This window comes from Equus caballus, chromosome 1, assembly GCF_041296265.1.
Source record: "Equus caballus isolate H_3958 breed thoroughbred chromosome 1, TB-T2T, whole genome shotgun sequence".
Lineage (NCBI taxonomy): Eukaryota > Metazoa > Chordata > Mammalia > Perissodactyla > Equidae > Equus > Equus caballus.
This window is the reverse complement of record NC_091684.1, coordinates 153,889,379-153,909,272: the sequence shown is the minus strand read 5'-3', so window position 1 is coordinate 153,909,272 and position 19,894 is coordinate 153,889,379. Positions and strand designations below refer to the sequence as shown.

The 19,894-nt window shown below is 41.8% G+C and overlaps 1 long non-coding RNA gene across 3 annotated transcripts in view; it reads left to right on the top strand.

Annotated features, from left to right (window-relative positions):
- Nucleotides 1–19,894, top strand: part of LOC111767829 (uncharacterized) — a 64,833-nt gene that overhangs the window by 3,521 nt on the left and 41,418 nt on the right. The gene's annotated exons all lie outside the window — the stretch shown is intronic.

Here is a 19,894-nt window from a genome sequence, read left to right as displayed (position 1 = left end):
TCAGACTCCAGGTGACATGTATCAAGTCCTCCAGGTGTTTCCCTGAAAGCTCCTCTCACATAGCTTAGGAGGAGGGGAAGTATCTTTTTTTACCCTGTGGGATGTGTGGGTAGGTGTTAGGTATCGCCAAAGCAATGTTCTTAGTGACTTAGCAGTCCCACCCCCCCTTTTTTGGGTTGGAGATAAGTGGTGAATAATGCTGAGCCACAATTTCTTAGCGTATCTTACATGTTAGGGATGTACATGGTAGGGATCTCCCATGGCTTTAGGGTGTAGGGGTACTTGGTATCTAATCTATTGTCCTTTGGGGACCCAGTCAAAACAGATGGCATCCTTATTGAATGTCATGTTACATGTTCATTTATTTAACAAATATTTTTTGAGCACTTCTTCAGTGCCAGGCATTGGTCTAGGTAGTGAGGCTATAACAATGAACTAAACAAAGTTCCTTCTCTCATGGAATTTACAATTTAGTGTAGACAGAAAATAAGCATAAAAAAAGAAGATAATTTCAGGTAGAGATGAATGCTGTGGAAGAAGTAAAACATGCTATGTGATTAATGTAGATGGAGGGGGAGGTGGACTACTTTCAGTGGGTCGACCTCTGAGGAGCTGATATCTGACCTGAGATTTGAAGAATACAAAAGGGGAGGAGAAAGACAAAGCAGAGGCCCCAGGAGGGAAAAATCTTGGCATTAGAGGAACCGAAAGGAGGAGACTGGTGGGAGTAAACAATGGTGGGAGGAGAGTGATATGAACAGTGGATGGAACCAGAGATTAGAGCCAAGCCAGCTAGGAACCTGTAGGCCATGCTAAGGAGTTTGGGTTTGATTTTCATTCCAAAAGCCCTTTGGAGAATTATGAAGAAGTGCACTGAATTCATGTTTTGGCTGAATGCTGAAGAGCCATTTAACATAAATGTTAAAATTAATACTTAATCTCTGGGATATAAAGGCAAATCTGAATGTGTAAGAATTGGATTATTATTACAATTTTATTATTAAAAATTTTAGTAGTCAAACTTTAGAAGTTCAAAATAATGCAGGAACAAATTCTCAGCATTACAGTTCTCACATGTTCTTACAGTCACGATGCTGCACGTTGTGATTTTAAATAAAAGCCCACTTTCAAGTGAAGTCAGAGGAGGAGCAAGATATTTTTTCGCCAGCTCTGCTGGTATAGGGTGCTTCTGATAGTGATGTTGCCACCTAGTAGGAACTAGTAGGAACTTACTAAGATAAAGTTTTATCTGCTTTATCTCCGGAACTAGATTTGGCCAAGGGAGATTATTCAATTTTGTAGAAGCCCTCTAGAAACTGAAGCTTGTGCTCTGACTGAAAAAGATGCTTTCTGACTATTTTCGGATACAGACCTGAAACTGTTACTCTCATTTAGAGTTTGAATTTCTCATATGTGTATATTTCTGTATGCCTTTTATTATTAAATTGTACATATGTTTATGGATCAAAAGGATATAATTTTCTTCCTAAACTTATCCAGCCAACCTTTCTTATAATCATATTAACTTTCAATTATTTCCCTATTTTGCTATTTAAAGGTTCTCAATAATTTTTTTACATAAAATAATCTTTCACAACCACCATTATTACTGCAGTGTACTCTATGTTTAAACTATTAATAGAAATTCAACATAAGGAGTACATTCAAAATGCTTACCTATATTTGAAAGTACGTATTCATATATTAACAATAATTCTGAGTGACATACCTTGTTCTTATATAGTTATGCTGATTCACCCAGTGAAGTCACCTCATGGGGGTGCTATACCAAGTGTAGGGTTGCTAGTAAGTGAAATAGGAATTTGACAGTTTTTTTTAAAGATTAGCACCTGAGCTAACCTCTGTTACCAATCTTTTTTTTCTCTTTCTCCCCAAAGTCCCCCCAGTACACAGTTGTGTATTCTAGTTGTAGGTCCTTCTAGTTGTGCTATGTTTGGCAATTTTTAAATTGAGAAATAATTGGCATATAACATTGTATTACTTTAAGTGTACAACATAATGATTTGATATATGTGTATGTTGCAAATAAGTTTAGTTAACATCCATCACAATTGTAGGGGAGGAAGACACTTCCTCTACCCTCTCTGGGTTCTTCTGGCTGGAGAACAAATTAAATTCACATGAGACAGAATAACAGGAGAAAATTAAACAAAGCTTTATAACATGTATGCATGGGAGAGGCTCAGGCAAGCTGAGCAACTCACCAAAATAGCTGAAGCCCCCACCTTAAACATCATCTTCAGCTAATGACAAAGGAGGATGTTGGGGGTGGAGGGGAGTCGATCTTGGGAGATTACCACACAAGTACAATAAACAAATGCAGATTTAAATCCTTGCCTTTGTCATTGATTAAGAGTTTCTAGAGATAAAGTCATCCCTTCTTCCTGGTATAGAGATGGAGACATCCTTACAGATGGAGATTTCCTTTACAAATGTAAATGTGTGCTAACAAAGGGCAAGCAAGTTCCACTCCTCAGAGCCTCCTTCCTGTCCCAGTTTATTAAAAGTAACCAGCCCAAAATAATCCTCATGCCAAAGAGACATATCTTGGGGTGGCCAATGCCAGTCCCCCACATTTCACACCTACAAATTTTTTTTTTCTTGTGATGACAACTTTTAAGATCTGCTCTCTTAGCAACTTTCAAATATATAAAATATAGTAGTGTTAACTGTGGTCACCATGCTGTACATTACATCCCCAGGACTTTTTTTATCATATAACTGGAATTTTGTACCTTTTGACCACCTTTACCCATTTCATCCACCCCCTCCCCCAATGTCTGGCAACCACCAATCTGTTCTCTGTATCTATGAGTTTGAGTTTTTTTTAGATTACACATATAAGTGAGATCCATCCATGTTGTCACAAATGCAGGATTTCCTTTTTAATGGCTGAATAATATTCCACTGTATATATGTACACCACATCTTCTTTATCCATTCATCCATTGCTGGACATTTAGGTTGTTTCCATGTCTCAGCTGTTGTAAATAATGCTGCAGTGAACATGGGGGTGCAGATATCTTTTCGAGATAGTGATTTTGTTTCCTTTGGATAAAAACCCAGGATTAGAATTCCTGGATCATATTGTAGTTGTTTTTAATTTTCTGAGGAATCTCTATACTGTTTACCATAGTGGCTGCACCAATGGGAATTTGACAGTTTGGCCTTCCAAAGGCCGAGGCTGAAGGGAAAGCTGAAAAGCAGATTTTGGCCAAATAGCAAGGCCAGAATACAGCTAAAGTTGAGTATATATCTCATTTTTTGCATGAGAATAACATGATCTAATGGCAAGAGGGTAGTTAAGATGACAGATCATGGAATCAAAGCTGCATAAAGATAGTATTAACCAAAAATTAGTAAAGGTAATATCTGCATTTTTCAGCATATAAGATAAATCCACCAAAATTCTTATATATTAGTGGCAAACTGATAGAATAAAAGGTCCCATTGATAATATCAGTGTTGTAATGGAAAGATCACTACTAGGCTAAGAGTCAACAATAAGTTGGGTTTAAGTCTTAGCTATACACCCTATAGGCCATGTGTCCTTGAAAGTCACTTAAGCCTCTAAGAGCCTCAGTTTCCTCATCTACACATTGCATAGAGTTGTTGAGAGACCCAAGTTAAGGTAATGAATGTGAGAACGTATTGCAAACTCTAGAGGAGTGGTTTTCAATCTGGAAGACTTTTACAACTAAGGTGCTCAGGCCCCTCAAACCAATTAAGTCAGAATCTCTGGAGTAAACAATCTCCCAGTTAGCCAGAGTAGCCATAAAGTATTAAGTCAGATCATGTCACTCCTCTTTTCAAACCCTCCAATGGCGCTTCCCATCTCAGAGTAAAGCCACAGTCCTTAGAGTGGGACTGAGGCCCCAAGATCAGGCTCCCGCCTCCGGCCTCATTTCCTCCTCTTCATCCTCACTCACTCAGCTCCAGCCACACTGGCCTCCTTGCTGTTCCCCTATCATTGCAAACACTTTCCCACCTGGGAGTCTTTGTCCTTGCTGCTTCCACTCCTGGAACACTCTTCCCCTGGTTATCCCACATGGCTCAAGACCTTGCTTCAGGCGTTTCCTTCCCTGACCACCCTCTTTAAAATATCCTTTTCCCCTTACAGCTTTTTCTCCGCAGAGCTTATTACCATCTAAAATGCTTACATTGTATGTTTTGTTTGTTTATTGACTCTTTTTCTGCTAGAATGTAAGCTCCATGAGGGCAGGGATTTTGTCTGTTTTGTCCACTGCTGGGTAGTCCTAGTGCTTAGAACACTGCCTAGCACCTAGCCAGCCCTCAGTAAATATTTATTGTTGCGATTCCAAATGGATGCTCTGAGCATGCACCTTACTCAGCCTAAGAACTTCAGTGATGGCTCACTGCCTGCTCCAAATGTATTCTGTGCTTTCCTACCTCCCTGACTTTGCTCAAGTGATTCTTCCTACTTAGCATGCCCTTCCCATCTTGAAACGCGTTTCCTCCATTTCCTGGATGAAAGGATCCTCCTCAAAATTCCTCTAGCTTGTTGTGCCACATCCTGTCTTAAATTGTTTGTGTACTGTGTATAATTATTTATGTAATTATTTTCTTTCTCAGAGTGTACACTCCTTGTTGAGCTTGCCTTTGTAGCTGACTCAGACATTCAAAGAGAGGTAATTAAATGGTAGATTTAAATGGAAAACCCCCTAGCTCTGGCAAGAATACAGGCTGCATGTGACTAAAATAAAAACAAAAGATGATAACATCCAAAAATAATGTGTGGATGGCAAGATCAACCATACAAAAGATCAATCACAATAAAGTGCCTAATTTAATCTAGTTTAGGTAAGAGTAAGTTGAAAAGGAATGTGTTTATTGCATAAATGCACTCTGAGAACCAGATAAAAAGTTAAACATGGCGTTCATTTTTATGACAGTGAGGTCTTCAGGCCAAGCCAGCTAAAAACAGGAAATAATTTCCTAGATTTATTGTGATGTCCTTCAGATTATTTTCATGAACTATTCCAAATCTCAGTCTTTTTTAGAGGACACTATCTTATGATAGTGAAAACAATAAATCTCTGACACTTCCCCTTCATTTGGAAGTGCTATATAATCTGAAGTTGAAAAATCTCCTTAAATTCAATGTTTTTCTTGCCCTGCTTTAAAAACCTTTGTTAACAAGCCATCTAGATTTTTTACGTTAGTCACTCTTAACCTCAGCTCCCCAAACCTGGGTTCTTTCTGGAATGTCCTTTCTGAACCAGCAGGAACTCACTTCATCAGCAGGGCCTGATTTTAGGAGGCAGGAATTTATGCAGCTTGACCTGTGAATGTATAACTCTTGTTCACCTTCATATGTTACCAAGTTTCCCTGAGGCTTCCAACCAACTTGACTGAGCAAGACATGTATCCCCAGTCTCAGAGGGAGAATAAGAAGTGCTAGTTAAATAACTAAAGCTAGCAGAGATAAAGCCTCTGAAAAAAATCCTGCTCCAGAGAATACTATCAAAAGAAGCATATATTATAGATGAGAGAATTTGGCTTTTTTTCCTTTTCCTTTGCATAAATAACATCATAGCAATAAGAGCCGAATAAAAAAAGAAGGAAAATCACCTACCAACTCACCTTTCTAACACATGAAGGATTTTTTTCCTAGCCTCTGTTCATCCATGTGCATAGACATCTATATGACAGTTTTTATTTATGTAACGTAGAGGCACTCAGGCCTGTTGTACAATGGAGGGTCAGTCCACTCTCTAGATATAATGTAGGAAGAAGTCACTTCCCCCTTCACCCCCCGCCCATTCTGGGGCCTGTACAAAGCAGATCTAGGAGCTTGGGAGGAACCTGAAGCAGACTGGGGAAACCTGAGAGAAAAGGCGCATGACTGATCCCAAGGTATGCCTCACTCAGCCTGATGCATGACCTAGGAGGTCCAGAGATCCATCGCTGACCCTAGAACACAACACCATTTCTCCACGAGACCCCAGACATCATTTCTATCCCTTTAAACAATGGCTGGAATCTTCATGTTGGCAATTGTATCAAATCCATACTCTAACCAAACGAGGCCCTATATTATCTTGGCCTGTGGGTAGAAGGTGGTATTCAATAAATGTTGAGAGGAAAAAGGTAATAATATAAAATCCTAAGATTATGTTGGAGATACAGAGAAGGCCTCGATACTCCCCTGTGGTGATTTGATCCCCAAAGACACATCAGCACCAAAGTCAGCAAGAAACTACACAGACAAGTCGTTTTTATTGTCTCACTTGCTTATAAAACCCCAGCCTCTTCCCCAGTCCTTCCACAATCTGAGCTGGCAGAACTCCTAAGGAAGACAACTGTAGCAATCCTGGGCTTGTTGTTTCTGGCTCCCCTGCCCTGTTTCTTCAGGTTGTCTTGTAACAGGCCAGCCGTTCACCTGCCAGCAGACTTTGACGTCTCTGGATTCCCAGCTGTGCTGAGCCCTAACAGGTTACATCTCACAGGCTTTGAATTGCTCAAGGTCTCTGAAAGAGAAACAACAGGAACAGGAGCCCCTGGCAGCCGAGAATAATGATCTGTAAAGGCTGTTCACAAGGATCCACTACTGAGTAGTAATAATAACAATAGCTTCCATTGATTGTGCCAGAAACAGTGCTGAGCCCGTTACAGAAAGTATTTCATTTAATCTTCACAAAAATCCTGAAGGTAGGAGTTATTGTCTTTTTCTTTTCCAGAAGGGGAAACTGAGACTTAGATATCTTAATTAGCTTACATAAGTTCCAGTATAGTTAGAAAGTGGCAGAAGTAGAATTTGAATGCAGCAAGCAAAGGGGCTGCTACGTGAGGAGACCACTGTTTCCTGTTGGGGAACCTAATGCAGGAGCTCCTTAACAGTTTGCCCTGGGCCTCAGGCCTATGAGTTCACGTGTGCCCTGCCCTGACTGTGATTTGAGTCCTGTTTGCTCCTCGTTCCAGCCTGAAATGCCCTGGAGCGTAGAACAACCTCAACCCCGGTAAAGTGATCAGACTGGGACAGAAAGAGGCAGTAAAGCTGGGACAGGGGGTGGTTCCTGTGGCAAGTTCATGTACCGATCACAAGGAAGTGGTTTTGGATGTCCCTATCAACTGAGATCAAAGAAGAGTGGCAGCCGCTGCAGCAGAGCCACTCCCAAGACTCAGATGTCGCTACGTCTCAATTTATTTTCACGGGACGCAAGAAAAGCTCTTGTCTCCTTTGCAGGTAATAAATCTGTCCATTCCAAGTGATGGAAAACTAGTGTGTTTGCGAGGAGGAAAGGAGGGGGACAAGGAATATGCACTGAGGGAACAAAGAAAGGATAGGAGAAATAAGAGCGACAACCAGAGAGGGGACAGTGAAGCCTTGCGAGGCACCAGGGGCATGGTGTAAAGCGCTCCTGTTTCCCAACTTGCCCTTCACAAAAGCCTGACTGCAGAGCCAGCCCTGGGCCATGAACAGGAAAGAGGTGGTGGGCAGGGAGAGCAGCAGGTGGAGGGCAGATCTGATAGGATCCCACACACACCTACGCTTCCCTCATCCCCACCCCACCTCATCAAGTCTCCCTTTCTTTCTCTCCTGTTCTTCCTTTCCCATTCTGCCACTCCCTTTTCACTTCCCATCTCTCTATCCTTTACTTTTTTCTTCGCTGCCTGTTGTCTGACCCTGTAAATGCTCTACTCAGAAGCGTGCAGCCCTAAAAGAACTGCTAGCCCTATCACTGCAGTGTGACTCATTAGTACGTTGGTATACTGGGAAATGAACTGAGTGAGACATTTAAGTCCAAAGGGTCCAGTGTCCCTATTCTCACTGAGGTCAAGTCCTGTGGGTTAGCAGTTAATAGCATTGTACGCTTTCAAAGCTGTAACTCAGTCCTGAATCTTTGCCTACTCCACCCAGGACCCTGTGGTGGCCTTTGAACTGTGTCTTGTGTAATATCTTGCAATTCCACTGCTGCAGGGGAAAGATGTTTGCATGCCATGGGAACCTGTGACTCAGTGCTCTGACTCTTATTCCTGCTGAGACCTAGGTTGGTGTCTTTATACCTTTGTGTTCTTGAAATTGTCTGTTAGTGTGATTAGTTTGGATTTAGTTTTAAAGGCTAAGGTATTCTTTTTACTGCCAGGGGAGAGTGTGTTCTGAGGGGAATGTACTGTATTCAGAGGGAATATAGTACAATGCTAATATATAGACAGTTGGACAACAGTAGATGGTAAAATTCACTCTCTAGTACTGTTAAAGTGCTAGACCATTCATTCATTCATTCAACATATATTTAAATATGTCAGAAGTGATACATGCTATAAATAAAATTAAAGTTTGGTAAAGGGATAAAAAATATAGGAGGGCTATATTAGATAGGTCGGTCAGGAAGCCCTCACTAAAAAAGTGACATTTAAGCAGAGCTCTGAAAGAAGTAAGGGAGTGAGACATGCAAACATCTGGAGAAGAATGTTCCAGAGAGAAAGGACAGCAAGTGCAATGGTCCTGAGATGGAAATGAGCTTGGTGAGTTTGAAGAACAGCAAGAAGGCCAGTCAAATCATAACAGACTCAGGAGGAAAATAGCACAGTCACAGAGGTATGCAGAGGCTGCTAAGCTCTAATAAATAGTTTTGATTGGATTGTAAATGTGATGAGAAATCGTTGAAGCATTTGAACAGGAGAGTCACCAGATCAGATTTGTTTTAGAAAGATCACTCTGGCCTCTGGTTAAATAATAGACCTCAGAGAGCAGGAGTGGAAGCGGGAAAACAAGTTAGAAGGCTATTAGAGCAGCCAAAGTAAGAGAGGATGATGGCTCTCTGATTTGGGATATATTTTGTAGATAGAGATAAGAGGACTTAGTGATGGATGTGGGTTGTGAGGGAAAGAAAGGATTCAATATCTCTTCTAGGTTTTTAGCCTGAGCAATGGTGAATGATGGAGCCATTTACTGAGATCGGAAAAATTTGGGAGGAAGGTAATAAATCCAGTGTTCAGTTTTGCAAGTGTTAAGTTTGAGATTGCCTAAGACACCCAAGGGGAGATGCCAACTAGGCAACTGTAAAGCAACTCTGGAGCACATTGAGAGGTGATGCTTACTGTGATATTGACTAAGACACACTTCTTACCACCACTGTTAGTTGAGATTTGAATTTCAAAAGGGGAATTCACCTCCTGTGAGGGCACGAGACTCGCTCTTGCAGAGCCCTACTCTCTGTCTCAATGCTACCTGTCGGGGAGTATTAAATGAGACGTTAAGGGATCACCTGGCTTATGTAGTTCACAGTCAAATCCTCCAATAGTGCCTTTTGAGCAATTAATATTTGACATTTTAAAAGGACCCCAACTAAGTGGGACCACGAGCTCCTTTAAATATTGTTCATAAACGAGGCAGGAACTTTTGCCAACAGAAGCAGCTGAGCACAAGGAATTCATGTTCCGTAATATCTGCAGATCATTTTCAAGCATACTAACCACTTTTGGAGGATGTGGTGACTCACAGACTTAAAGATGTAGAGTGTGGATTCTCGATGAGGAAAAGCCCACCTTGAAAGAGCAAGCTATTCAAATGCTGCTGAATGGAAGCCCAGAATTTACGCCTTTGGGTCACATCACCTGACATCAGATGATCTGGATTCTTCACAGAACCGTGAGGTTCAAGGATTGCATCCTATTCAAAAGGTTGAGGATATGTGCCTCAGGATACTTCAGGGTATTTAACAGGATTAATAAATAGCCATGCACACAAAAATGGAAGATTTATTGTAGCCATGGTGTTTCAAGAACCAATAAAGACTTCACCCACAATATTTTCTCATGAGGTGTTTTGCCAGAATTACCAAATAAGCTAAGACTTCATGTTCATGTTTAACATTACAATGTTCACACAGCTAATCTGGCCACGGACTTCTTTGTGGAGAGGGTATCACTCGTCCTTCCTAGAGATGAAGCCTTTTGGGAAGGAACACAGGAACCTGGGTGCAGAACGTCTGTGCCATTAGAAAGCCTGATTGAAAAAGGTGTTGGCAGAATTCTCAAAGTATTTCCCAAAAGACTGGAAGCTTAAATAGCTCCTGCTGGCTTTGTCCCCTTTAACTGGGTCAAGTCTGTTTGGAATCTCCTCCTTCAAGGGAGTTGCTCACCAACTAGACCCCATTATTGTACTCATTCACTTGAAAACTAGACAGATATATTTTTGCTATTAGAAAAACATACAAAGAGCTTGGTTATCTTACCAAACAAGGTTTCTTCAAATCAGTCGCAAGTAACACCATGGGCTGTATCTATTGTGTATCTGGAGTCATTAATGACAGGCATAGGCTTTGAATGGGCCAGGTCAGAGTTTTGAGTCCAGCTTTGCCACTTACTGCTTTGGTGCAAACTCAGGATAATGACAGTACCCACATAATAGGGTTACTGTGAGAATTAGATGAGTTAACATCCTCAAAGAGATTAGAAGAGTACTGGAACATAGTAAACACACAATAAATGTTAGCTATTGTTATTGTTAACATCATTATTTTTAAAGCTGATTGGCAAAGAGATATTTTGGAACTATAGACCCAACACAAATAAGATATGTAAGCAGACCCTCATTACGTTTCTGCAGTCAGTTAACACCATGTTATTTGTAACTTCAGAGAATGCAGTTTGATATAAATCTTGAGCTAGTTCAAGATTGTCAGGGACTTATATTTTTTAAATTGAGGTGAAATTCAAATAACATAAAATTAATCATTTTAAAGTATACAATTCAGTGGCATTTAGGACGTTCACAATATTGTGCAACAATCACCTCTATCTAGTGCCAAACCATTTTCATCCCCCGCAAAGGAGACCTCTACCCATTAAGCAGCCATTCCCATTTCCTTCTGCCCCCCAGCCCCTGGCAACCATAAACTGCTTTCTGTCTCTATTGATTTACCTGTTCTGGATATTTCACATAAATAGAACCATACAATATGCGACCTTGTGTGTCTGGCTTCTTTCACTTAGAGTGACTTACTATTGAAGGTGAAACTGCAGATCCCCAAAGAATCACCATCTCATCATCCCATCATTGCTGAGATCTTTGGAATTTTCCAATGCTTAATGAAGACCCTGGTCTCTAGGATCTCAGATTCTGTCCTCTGTTAAAGAAATGCTTGAATCAACAGTCGATGGGCTCTTGGGAAAACTTCAGGATGTTCTAAATCATTTCAACATATTAAGTATCTGAGACAAATGATGCCTCAATGTCTGGAGATTTTGACAATGGTGAAGTTCAATGTTGTCATTTTATAGAAAAGGACTTTGAGCCTAGTGTTGTTTTCTTTGGCTACCGTAAGACATTTACAATCCCTGAAGTGCTTATTGCAAAAACAATTTCTCTAAGGAGAGTGTATAATGTGCTAGGGCCTAATGAAAGACGTAGTCCCTGACTTCAAGCTTCTCATAGTCCACTGGAGAAAAAAAGACAAATGACCAGACAGTATATTACTTATACTTATTATACAGTATAATAAGTACTGTGCTTGAATTAAGCACAGGGTGCTATGGGAGCACATGTGAAAGTAGCTTACCCCATAGGAGACATTGGAGGGGTACTCCTTATACTGTTTCTTCCACAAACGGGTGACTCACTGCATTGCCAGTGGAAAAGCAAATTTTATACATCATCAGGCAAGACTTTTCAGAATGCTAAATGGTTATTGGCTTTGGGGCCTGTGCTAATTTATTATCATAAAGAAAGCACTGTGAGCCAGCCCTGATGGCCTAGTGGTTAAAGGTCAGCAGTGTCACCACTTCAGTGGCCTAAGTTTGATTCCCGGTTGCAGAACCACATTGCCTGTCTGTTGGTTGCCATGCTGTGGTGGCAGCTCACGTAGAAGAACTAGAAGGAATTACAACTAGGATGCATGCAATGGGGCTTTGTGGAGGAAAAAGAAAAAGAGAAAGGTTAGCAACAGATTTTAGCTCAGGGCAAATCTTTTCCTGCAAAAAAAAAGGAAAAAAAGAACACAGTTACCACAGGCACTTCTCCTTATCTTACTGGTGTTCTGTTTGGTTACTAATGCCATGTGGTGTTAAGGTACAGATTGCAACCTAAGGAGAATGTTCCTTATTGTATGGAACTGATGTTCCCTACTTGCTGGTATTGACAGAGTTATTTTCTCCTTAAACTATTTAACAGTGTAAACTCATCACAGGTTTTTTGGGGACTCTATTCTAAGAGTAAGTGTATTAATTATGTTCTGTCTCAATGCTCCGCTACAATCATGACTCTGCTCCCATTATTTGCAACATACAAATATTGTCACACTTGGCCCTGTTGTCTATGTGCAGTATCAATCCGCAGCTGGATATCAGCTGATAGTATCACCAAGTCCTCCAGCATTATGGGTATAGCCGTTTTCATAATATTTAAATAAAAATGCCTCTGAGCACCATCTCTCATCTCTCCTTCTTCCCAGGGACTCTTGGGCTTCCATTTCTCCTAGTCACTTCCGATTCTCATGTCCTGCTTCTGCTGAATTCTCCATCCTTGCCCTGCATCTCACCCTCTGTATGTGCTGTCCCTTTTCTGCACCACATCACCCCATGTTGTACACATCTGATCCCTCCACACCCCAAAATACTATTGATCAAAGCAACGTTAAAATGTTTAGAGACAATCAAAATGTTTAGAGACAATCGAATGCAGCACAGGTGAGCAAATAGCTTAAAATTGAATATTTCAGTCTGTTCCAAAGTCCCTATGGCCATTTCTCTCGAGCTATTTTTTCCCCACCTCTTTTTTTCTCTCCTCTAATTTCCCTCAGAACTCAAATTTTCTATTCTCCTCTTATGCAGAGCCCTCCACGTCATTCCAATGCATGCTAAAGTTTGAGAAGCCTTGACTTAAGCAAACTTTGAGTATATATTTATAATACGCACACATGTACAGATCTCCTTCATCATTTTTTTTTTAAAGATTTTATTTTTTTCCTTTTTCTCCCAAAGCCGCCCGGTACATAGTTGTATATTCTTCGTTGTGGGCCTTCTAGTTGTGGCATGTGGGACGCTGCCTCAGCGTGGCTTGATGAGCAGTGCCATGTCCGCACCCAGGATTCTAACCAACGAAACACTGGGCCACCTGCAGCGGAGTGCGTGAACTTAACCACTCGGCCACGGGGCCAGCCCCTCCTTCATCATTTTTAATGGTTGTCTGAATTTAATGATTCCATACTGATGGACATTTAGGTTGCTTCCAATTTTAATATACTAACATATACTAGAAGAGTACATGGAAAAATCACAACAGTTATGAGAAGATCTAGCTATTTTAGTTGAAATTTTTTTCTTAAAACATTCCTTCAAGGTCAGCCCTGTGGCATAGCGGTAAAGTTTGGCACACTCTAGACTTTGGCAGTCTGGGTTCACGGGTTCAGATCCCAGGCACAGACTACACCACTCGTCAGCCATGCTGTGGCAGCATCCCACATACAAAATAGAGGAAGATTGACACAGATGTTAGCTCAGGGCAAATCTTCCTCAGCAAAAGAAAAAAAAAATTCCTTCAATATTATAATATTATTTAACAACAAATACAAATTGGAAGAGAGAACAATGTTAGGTGAGCTCCAGGAGGAAGGGAGTTAAGGATTCTCCATAGAGGGTAAATGGAGCACACTGTGGTAGAAGCTCCATGAGGACAAGGACCATGTCTGATTTGCCTTCTTCCATATGCCCAGGGCCTTGAACAGTGCCTGACACAGAGTACGTGCTTAGTAAGTATTTAATGGATGAATGGATTCATTAATTAAGTGCTGCTGAGTCTGGATTTGCCACAGATCAAGCTCTGGGGCTTGAGCTTTTGGAGCAGTCAGGACTATAACTGTGGCCCTACTTTGTGCCCAGAGCTTGTCTGCTTTCAGGAGATGCTGATGACAGTACTGCAGTAAGGAGCCGGGTGTGCATTTCAGCACAAATCCTTGTTTGCTCCTTTCTTCCAAAAGACCCTATCTATGACCCATCAGTAGGCAGCAGTCTGGTTCTACACCAAATGAATGCTGGAAGATTCTCAGCAATTACTGTTAGTTTTTATTTAGTTTTAATAATGGTATAGTTATTGCATATGTACTTAAAAACATATCAAATAAATATGCATCAAAATTACGAGGATGGGAGAGTTGAAGAGCCTCTTGTTCCCTTTGGTACAGCAGAGCACTCTCTGGATCCCAGTCCTTCTTACATTTTAACATACTTAGTGCCACCAGTCATCTCTTCCCTCTCCTGTCTCTTCAATCTCTACTTCTTTTCTGGATTTTTACCCTCTGTATTTAAACATAATTCAAATATCTTCCATAATTAAAGATCAAACACACCTCCCTCAGCTCAGATACCTCCTCCAGTAATTGCTCTATTTTTCCCTTTTCTGTAACAGCCAAACTTGTCAAAAGAGTTGCCTATTTTTCTCTCTACATTTCTTTGCTTCTCTCTCAATCTACTCCAGTCTGGCTTCTGTCATCATTCAACCTTAATGTCTGATGTCACAAAATTTGGTATGTGCACTTCAGCTGTTAAAAAAACAGCTTCAGAGGGCCGGCCCCATGGCTGAGTGGTTAAGTTCACGTGCTCTGCTTCGCGGCCCAGAGTTTCGCCGGTTCAAATCCTGGGCGCGGACATGGCAACGCTCATCAAGCCGTGCTGAGACAGCATCCCACATGCCACAAGTGGAAGGACCCACAACTAAAAAATTTACAACTGTGTACTGGGGGTATTTGGGGAGAAAACGGAAAAAAAAAAAAAAAGATTGGCTCAGGTGCTAATCTTTAAAAAAAAAGAAAAGAACAGCTTCAGCCCAGATACTCCTCTTCAGGGAGACTTATATCAAAAACTTACTGACATCTCTATTTGGATAGTCCATGGTTGCCCCGAACTTAGTATGTCCCAAACAGAACTCACCATCTTTCTCCAGACCTGTGGTCCTCCATGTTGATGAACCACTAATATTGACCCAAACAAGAAACACCTGAGTGATGTCTTTTTATTTTTAAACTACTTTATGGAGACATAATAGACATACCTCAATAAAATGCACATCCTTACTGATCTGCTTTTTTGTCACTATAGATTAGTTTGCAGTTTTTAGAATTTTATATAAATGGAATCATATAGCATGTATTTTTTTATTTGGCTTCTTTCATTCAGTGTAATTATTTCGAGATTCATCCATGTTTTTATGTATATTAATAGTTCATGCGTTTTTATGAGTTTATTCCTTCGGTGAGTAGCATGCCATTGTATGGATATATCGTCATTTGTTTATTCAGTCCCTGCTGATAGCCATTTGGGTTGTTTCCAGTTTTTGGCTATTACAAATAAAACTGGTATAAACATTCATATACAAGCCTTTGTATGGACATATGTTTTCATTTCTCTTGGTTCAAATTCTAGGAGGGTAATGTCTGGGTTGTATGGTAGGTATGTTTTAATTTTAATTTTTAAAGAAACTGCTGGGTGTTACTTTTGACTTTCTGTAGCAGTCATGGTTGGCTACTTTCCCAACAACTCTCTCAGCCTCCACTCCCTACTCTTCATTGCCTCTTCCCCAGCAGATGCTGAAAAGGTGACATTTGCTTTCCCAGCACCCTTTGCAGCTGCAGGCTGGGCATGTAGTTCCACCTTGCCTCAGGGACCTGAAGGGAAGTCAGCGGAGGGTGTGGAATGGGGAGGGAGATTCTGGGAAGGTACAGACGGGATGTACCAGAAGGATCCTCTGACAACACCTTTCCCTGCAGGAGTGGGGTCCAGAGAACCAAGGGGACATTCCCTCTCCCTGGAGGCTGCAGCCCTCTTCCACATGAGTCTCCAGGTACCCAGGATTCCGAATTCCCCATCTTCACCGCCCTGAGCCCCTCCAGAATCTGAGATGGCCTCTTCCTGTCTGTCCCCTGATGGTGGACAATGTCGATGAAAATAACCCATAACCAATCTGTAAATGAAAATTTGGGTGAGTTTATTCTGAGCTGAAATCTGAGGACCATGGCCCAGGGCCTTTCTTCCCAAAGGAAGAAAGGGCACTGAAGAAGTGGGATGCACAGAGTGGTTGTATACCCCCAAACAGGGTGTTTCACATATGATTGAAATGTCCCTCCCACAATAGTCACAGGATTGCCCTGTCAGCACAGCACTTGATGGACACAGCAGGTAGTAGGTCTGCTATCTTGATGGGCGTATCAGGAGGCAAGTGTATTGTCTCCAGCTGGGTGTCACAGGTGAGTGCAGCAATCAGTTTCTAGCCTAAGGAAAGATGCTTAATCCTTAAGGAGACGCCAAAGTTGGGAGGGGGAGGGAGGTTGCACCTTTATCTCAAGGGCCTTTGCTCTTGCCATAGGGAATGTCTAAAGCAGATATACAAGGCATGCTCAACAGCCACGGTCAGGCCCTTTTGGAAAGACAAGGTCAGGCCGATTTAGGTTTATACCAAATGGCTTCCTCATATTCTCCAATATATCCTATTGCTTGCCATTTTTATTTGTCACAGGGGAGGCCATTTGCAGAGGGAAATGCTCTGGGGTGTCCACACGCATGCATGTAAAGTCCCTAATGGTGCAGGATGTAGCCCACGATGGGGATAGTGGGAAGGCTTCACTTGAATTCTTGCCCAGAAAAGGTTAGAGGTGGGACAGTTGGGTCTTGCAGCAGACATTCTGCGACCATGAGCACTGCAGCACCAGCTTGCTGAGGATTGTCCTTAATAACACCTTGGGAGCCCCAAACCCTCCCCTGAGCCTCCTTGCCTCTGGTTTACGTCACTTTTAGTTGAGTCCTCTTTTCCTTGGAGCTTAGAGCATCCTAACTGATACTCTCCTCTTTCCTTCTTTCTGACTTCTTTCAGTCAATCACAAAGTCCTTTTACTCCTTTTTCCTTAATAGTGCTCAAATCTGTCCAGTTCTCACAACCCATCTGCCACTGCCCTAGGACGGCCACTGTTACCTGATTACGGCAAATTCTGAATGTTCCGCTCATAGGGCAGCAGCTAAGTACATCTTGCCTGGAGTCACCGGGTTCAAATCCCAGCTTGCTCCTTACCAGCTTAGTGACTTCTCTGTGCCTCAGTTAGAAGTACTTTCCTGCCAAGATTGTTGTCAGAGTAAAATGCAATAAAATATGTGGAGCATTTAGCTCAGTTCCTGTTTTTTTTTTTTTAAAAAAGTCTATCATCTTTTTTTCCCCCTAACATCCCTGTAATTTCTTGTGTTGTTTGCTTTGTTTAGAAAACTTTTCCCAGATGTCTCCAACTGGTTAGATCCTGCTTGTTTTTAAATCTCAGTTGAGGTGCCAGCTCCTTCAGGAAGCATTTCTTGATTGACCTATGCTTTACCTTCCCTGGCGGGGCACAGCTGCTTCACCTTGCTGAAGCGCTCTATCACAGTGCTCATCATGCTTTATGGCTATTATTATTACTATTATTTTGCTTCTAAATCCTGCACCAGTTAATGATAAACTCTTTGAAGGCAAGGACAGTGTCTTTAGCATTGAAAAAAGTTTATTGACATGAAGTCCAGGAGGAGATGTGCCAATTAAAACTAGGAGCCTGACATACTGTATGACTCCAACTATATGACATTCTGGAAAAGGCAAAACTATGGAGACAGGAAGATGATCAGTGGTTTCAAGTGGTTTGAGAGGAGGGAGGAATGATTAGGTAAGCACAGAGGATTTTTAGGGCAGTGAAACTACCCTAGTACATAGTGTATGGCGGATGCATGTCTTTTTATATTTGGCAAAACCCACAGAATGTACAACACCAAGAACGACCTTAACGTAAGCTATGGAGTTTGGGTGATTATGGTGTGTCAATGTAGGTTCATCAATTGTGACAAAGGTACCACTCTGAGCATACCCAGCTGAGACGGGTCAGTTTGACACTCATGTCTCCTGTGGGCCAGGTGTTGGGGATGTGACTGTGAAGAAATCATCCTTGCCTTTGTGGAGGCAGACATTAAACAAATAATTATGCAAACTATTTATGTATTTACCATTTAAGAAGTGCTGTGGAGCACAGGGTCTCCCCTGAGAAAGTAAAACGTATGGTGATTCCTGAAGGACAGGGAGGAGTTAACCCAATAGAAAGGTTCTTCAAAGAGCCTAAGGACCCTAGTGAACAGCATGTTCACATGAACAGCGAGGCAGAAAGGAAAGTAGGTACAGGTAGGGCCAGACAAGTTGGAGCACAGTAAGCTAAGGAGATGAGACTGGGGAGGTGAGCAGAGGGCAGACAACATAGGGCTTAAAGCCATGGTTGGGGTTGGGAGCTGCGTCCTAAGAACAGTGGGAAGCCATCAAAAGATTTTCAGTAGCAGAGTGATATGACCAAATGTGAATTAAAAAAAACATCTCTCTGGCTTCTGTGTAAGAGAATGGATCAGAATGGACAATCGGAAAGTGGTTAGACCAGGAAGGAGAGTACTGCAACCGTCCAGGTGAGGAAGGCAATATAGCAGATGTGAAACACTTAGCTCCTTGCAGACATACTCTACGTGGCCGTGACCAAAGCAGACAGAGGGGGAAGAGGAAAATCATGTGCAAAAGACAGGAAGTGTAAGCAGACAGTTCATGGAACAATAAAGCTGAACAAATTGATGTAGATCACGATAGAATGCTTTTTAAATAATATCACTTTCATAACAATGATAAGTAATAATCAAATAATAACCATAGTACTTAATATTTATTCAGTAATTGTGCTAGGCAACTGTTCTATGCCCTTTACACAGATTAATTAATTCCATCGTTGTTCTAGTTATCTATTGCTTCACAACAAACCACCCTAAAACTTAGTGCTTAAAACAACTAGAGGGGCCGGCTCCATGGTCGAGTGGTTAAGTTTGCACTCTCCGCTGCGGCGGCCCAGGGTTCAGATCCTGGGTGTGGACATGGCACCACTCATCAGGCCACATTGAGGCGGCATCCCACATCCCACAACTAGAAGGACCTGCAACTAGGATATACAACTATGTACGGGGGGGGTTGGGGAGATAAAGCAGGAAAAAAAAAAAAAAGATTGGCAACAGTTGTTAGCCCAGGTGCCAATCTTTAAAAAAAAAAAAAAAACTAGAATAGGGGCCGGGCCCGTGGCCGAGCTGTTAAGTCCGTGTGCTCTGCTGCGGCAGCCCAGAGTTTCGCAGGTTCGGATCCTGGGTGCGGACAGGGTACTGCTCATCCGGCCACATTGAGGCGGCATCCCACATGACAACTAGAAGGATGTGCAATTAAGATATACAACTATGTATTGGGGGTATTTGGGAAGATAAGGCAGGAAAAAAAAAAAACTACAATGTATATTTTGCTCCCAAATCTGCAGCTTGACAGGGCTGAGGGGTTGGGGAAAGTTCATTAATGCTCCACTTGGTGTCAGCTGGGGCAGCTCAAAGTCTGAGAGCTAGTGTGTGAAGCTCGCTCGCTCACATGCCTGTGATTGATGCCAGCTGTGGGCTGCAACTTTCTGTCTGCTCTCCTGTTGTTGCACTCCACACACTGTCTTGCTGTGTGTTTGCTCACACGTCCAATTCTCTGCTGGACTCTGAGCGCCTCCAAAACATAAAACATTTCTTATTTGTCTTTGTATCACCTCTGTTTGGGGCACCATCCACACAGTGGGTGCTCCATAAAATTCATTGAATAATGAACAAATGAGTGAATTCTGATCCTCACTTGTAGAATATTTTCCTTTACCGTATCTTTGTAGGAAACTATCCATCCTTTGTTGGAACACTTCTAGGGACTGGATTTTTACGACTTTGCAAGGCTACAACATTATCAGGAATTTTTTCTTTATTCTTAGCCCAAATCTGTTTTTGTGTAACTTTTACTCTGTGGTCCTAGTCAGGACTCGTAGAACTCCATCAAATTAGTCTAAGCTAACTTCCATAAGACATC